This window comes from Gadus morhua, chromosome 20, assembly GCF_902167405.1.
Source record: "Gadus morhua chromosome 20, gadMor3.0, whole genome shotgun sequence".
In the NCBI taxonomy this organism is placed as follows: domain Eukaryota; kingdom Metazoa; phylum Chordata; class Actinopteri; order Gadiformes; family Gadidae; genus Gadus; species Gadus morhua.
The window spans coordinates 10,106,023-10,110,842 of NC_044067.1; positions in this window are offsets into that span (position 1 = coordinate 10,106,023).

Below are 4,820 nucleotides of genomic sequence, written 5' to 3' on the forward strand. Positions count from 1 at the left end.
AATTGGAAAAACGTTTTTCTTTCTCGCTTAATCGAGCATGCCCATATTTTGTTCAGCATAGGTTGCCAATGCCTGTGATTTATTAAGGTGTAATTCGGCCAGGAGCTTTCCCTCTCTACTCGTCTTGCTGGGAGGTAGTGATTACCACAGCGGGTTTTATGTGGATGAAAGAGGCGGGCTTTGGGAAGGAAGTGTTGAAAGGCAAATGGTTTGGTGTGGTACATCACTCCACCTGGAATGCTAAGTAGCCACAAGCAGTATAAAACAGCACCGTCTCACCTTAAACCAAGCTCCCAGACCCCAAACACAAACATCCACCTCAGAATGCACAATGTAAACACACACTTGGCCCACACAAACATACACACACACACAAATACACGTACACAACCGCACACACGCACACACAAACGCACATAAAGGCCTGAACTCACATACACACACACACACAAATATATGCACACACACACACACACATAGACACACAAACACACACAAATGCCCCAAATGCATGCACGCACGGCCGCGAGCTCACACACCCTCACACGCTCAAATGCATACACCAACGCACGCACACATGCACACAGATGCTCACACACATACACACACACACACACACACACACACACACACACACACACACACACACACACACACACACACACACACACACACACACACACACACAGACAGATGCTCTCACATTATACTTCTGTCATAATCGTTTGTGTTGTATGCTGTTTTCTTGGATATTCTGCCCCAGATCCCAATTTACTGTCAATAACCAGCGGTTAAGGAAAGATTGCCAGGGGACTGGTTCTCGTTTAGAAGTTTGCATACGCAGAGACTTGAAACCAGCCCTATTACCACTAAAGACCGCCTCTATTACCACTAAACACCACTCACTTCCTGTCCCACATCAACCCCACAGCCACCCACAGCTTTACATCTCCCTAAATTATAGGGCTGGGGGAGGGGGGAGAGGATGGGAGAGACATTCCAGTCAGTTCACAACATCTTTCATCGTGTTAGGGATAAATTATACAGACGTTCCCGTATGTTACTTAAACACAACCGTTTACATTTTTTTATAGATTTATTTATTTCGAAACATATCGTGTTATATAATGTATCTGAATCAAAGTATGATTCAAACGTTTGAATTACATTTACTTTCCCATTCCACAGTAACCTTTACAAAGTATGCCAGAAGTTTATTTATTTCATTTTGTACGGATTACTTTATTGATGACTTTGTTTATTACTTGGGGATGTATATTTAACATCCACCACCATACAAAAGAACTTCCTCTACAGGTGACCTTTTTTATGCTGACTCAGTTAATGAAAAACCGATTCAAATCACATCTTAGTATCATTAGTATTTTAAAACTAAACCTTATTCATTTGGAAAGACCCCCATCACAGAAGTAAAGCTTACTCTTAATGCCCTTTCAAGCTGTCTTTAATGGGCCTTTGTACAATTTTTTTCTTGATTTTTGAAACATCCCCAAGAATACTATTCTGACATGCATCATTGTGGACCCCGGTTTCAGTTTTCAAGATGCCATGGTTCAATGTCTGTTACATTCCAGGATGAACTCCTTATGGAAAGGCCCAGTGAAAGTTGGATTTCTACAAAAGGCCCCTTAAAGCAGGGTGGCCTGAGGCTCTGTGACTTTGTGGGAATGACCCTGCCAGGGTCCCTGTGTGGGAGCAAGCTGCCCCAAGGTGCTGCTTACAACCATCCCACCTGTGGAGTCACGCAATGCATCACCTCCCCCAGGACCTGACAACACCAACCCTGTCTCACACACACACACACACACACACACACACACACACACACACACACACACACACACACACACACACACACACACACACACACACATAGACACACACATAGACACAGAGGTACATAGACACACGCACATAGACACACGTAGACACACATGGACTCACAAACACACATGCACACGCACACACACACACACACCCACACACATACATAGACTCACACACACACACACACACACACACGCACATAGACACACGCATGTAGACACACATGGACTCACAAACACACGCACATAGAAACACACACACACACACACACACACACACACACACACACACACACACACACACACACACACACACACACACACACACACACATAAGCACACAGACACACACACACACACACACACACACACACACACACACACACACACACACACACACACACACACACACACACACACACACAGACACACACACACACACACACACACCCACACCACACTGCCAGAGTGAGATGTAATTGGCTCCCAAGTGTCGGCGTGTGGTAGATTGAGGGCCTATCTTCATTTCACCTACTACAGGGGGCCCGGCCCCCCGCAGGAATAAGATGCGAGGAGAAGGGGTCAGCCACTGTGTTAGATTCCCTTGATTCCCGAAAGCTTGTCTGTCGCGGTCAGATTGGAGTGGAGCTTTGGTGTCTCAGAGGAAAGAGTTGACTGTCAGGAAAATATCAGGAAAATAAAAACACGTTTTGAAAGGCCCTCAATAAAACGTTTTCGAAAGAACAGATATAATACTTGGCATTCTTTCCTATTTTATTTTCTTATTTTCTCCTGTCACACGGCTGAAATTGTCAGGCACTTCAACAGTCTCCGAAATGTTGTCCTTACCAAAAAATGCAACAAAAAGATTTCAAACAAGGTTCTGATGTCCGGAGCTCCGTCAACGGGAAGGCAAAGGAAGAAAAAGAAAGAGCAGCGCATCAAACCCATGAAAGCAACACGGACAGTCTGGAGTCCCCCTTCTCTCACAGCAGGGTTTGAGGCGACACCGACGACAGCACGTCCTGGATAGGACACGACGGCGCAGGTGGACTTATTCATTCCCTTTCAGCCCTCATGAATAATTCATTATCTCTATCCGTCTATCTGTGTAGCGTGGTCCTGGAGTAGCAGCGTCTTGGCAGCCGTGCGGATAGCGCATAAGGTGGAACAGATAGCCCTCTGTTGGCAGCAGCCAGAGCCGCACTCCAGCCAGCTCCAGTTACCATGTGGCTGGGATGGGGGGGCTGTTGGGGGTGGCGGGGGTCGGGCGCTGGTGGGCCTTGGGGGGGGGGGGGGGGGGGTGGGGGGGGGGGGGGTGGGGGGCGTAAATGCGCTTGTCTCGGAATAGCAGCGCTAACCCAGATAGCTGTAGGGGGGGGGAAACGGGGGGCTTCTGGAAGGCATGTAGTCTAGGAACTCTCACCACCCCACCACACCGCACACACACACACACACACACACACACACACACACACACACACACACACACACACACACACACACACACACGCACACACACGCACATACAAGCACACACACACACACACACACACATTATGACGTTTTTTGTTTATTTTACCTTTTATATTTCGTAGCCGGTAGACATTCTTACACTAAGCTGAATGAAATCTGACCTCTGGAAATATAATTACCATAATAACTATGGATACCATGTATCAAATAGAGCTGAAGGTATAATAAATGTAAAATGTAACCATGTTTAAAGATAGCCCTGAAAAAATGTCATGTTATGGCATGCCAATTTTAATGAAACCAATTAATGAAGTGAAGGATAAGACCAGCTCAGACTGTAGCACAGCAACATAAGCCTCATCGCCCCTGTTTGACCCTGTCTGGCCAGTAGAGTACAGAATCCTGCCATTCCTTCTTTGTCCACATGGCCTTTCTTGGAAACAGTTGCAGTTGCCAGTTCGGTCCAGCCAAGGCGAAACAGGCTGCAAGTTAAAGGTGCTGGCTCTCTTTAGCACATGCGTTGCGCGTGGGCCTATCTTGGAGGTTGTGACATAATTCTGGTTCAGGTTCCGGTCCTGGTCGCTGTGCAGGGCCTTGAGGTTACCTGCTTTGTTAAGAAATGCTTCTCTCTTCACTTCTGTCCCTTTCTTCTCCATGAAGGAGGTCAGACCCTTCCAGCCAGAAGACCTCACGCTCAAAGCCCTCCCGCTTTCTATGCTTCTGATGCTCAGCACAGGCCTTCCTGAAGGTGTCCATAGCCTGCCTGATATGTCCTTTCTCCATCTGGAAGACCTTCCTTGGCTCAGCCATGTCAGCCACCTCTTGTTTGAGTGTAGCACTCTCTGCATTCAGCCTGGGTCCAAGCTCCCGGGGGCTTGGATCGCGTTTTTTCATTTTTTCAGTTTAATGAATGACATTGTGTCAGACAAGACACACAAGCTGCTGCTTCATCTCTGTTCTCTGCACACATACGCACACACGCTCACGCACACACACATACAAGCACAGAAAGACAATCAGAAACACACACATACACACACAAACACACACACACACACACACACACACACACACACACACACACACACACACACACACACACACACACACACACACACACACACACACAGTTAGACAGACAGAAAAACAAACACACACGCACTCCTTTGCTCATCGTTTTATTACTGTAAGTGCTACGTTAGTGTCTTGATGGGTAAGGAGATACACAATATTTTTGTATAAACAAAGGTGATAACAGAGATGATTGCAATAATGATAATTATGGCATAAACAACAACAATAAGACAAATGCATTTAACGACAAATGTATCTCACTCTGGCAACCATTCTCTATCATGCACTATCTGACATTTAATCTCTCTTCCTTACTCAGCTCATCTCATAGCTCTCTCTCGCTCTCTCTAAATCTCATCTCATCCTCTCACTCTCTCTAAATCAAATCTCATCCTCTCTCGAGCTCTCTAAATATCATCTTAT